This window comes from Bacillus rossius, unplaced genomic scaffold, assembly GCF_032445375.1.
Source record: "Bacillus rossius redtenbacheri isolate Brsri unplaced genomic scaffold, Brsri_v3 Brsri_v3_scf957, whole genome shotgun sequence".
In the NCBI taxonomy this organism is placed as follows: domain Eukaryota; kingdom Metazoa; phylum Arthropoda; class Insecta; order Phasmatodea; family Bacillidae; genus Bacillus; species Bacillus rossius.
In genome coordinates, this window is record NW_026963203.1 from 6917 (window position 1) to 7500 (window position 584).

Below are 584 nucleotides of genomic sequence, written 5' to 3' on the forward strand. Positions count from 1 at the left end.
CAGTATAAAGGTAGAAGAAGCCATGATCGGAGCTTCGGTGGATGAGATTGGCGGAGAAGACATGTTCTTGTCTATCTGGTAGATCAGGGGGGTGGCAGCTGATCCGGAGAAAGCAAGCGGACTCCCGATGTTCCGTCGACTCCCAATGTACACTTGAAACATGCACATTTGGGTGGCGAGGGGGCGTTGTGGCCATCCGAAAACATGTCTTCATCTCTCTTATTGGTGGACCGCTGCTCCTTGAAGAATTAATTCCATATGGGTCTAGTCTTGGTGATAACTGTGAACACTAAGAACTATCTAAAGTGGCCTATCTGTCTGAACTGCAATACACTAGCTGCGAGCCAATGCTATACCTTTCTTAGGTAACGAGCTCTTGTGCGGCAATTCGATTGGATGCGAAATGGTGGGGAACGCGTGTCCTATCGTCTTAACCAAGTAATGGTTCCCCTCTGTTAACAATGAAATGTTTGATGGATCGCAGCTCCCTGAGAGACAAGTTTCAAAGGGGTTAGTCGCGGTCTTCAATCCTGGCCAAGGTGCAGTCACCATCTATAAGAGATACCTGCTTTACTGAAGGGTAG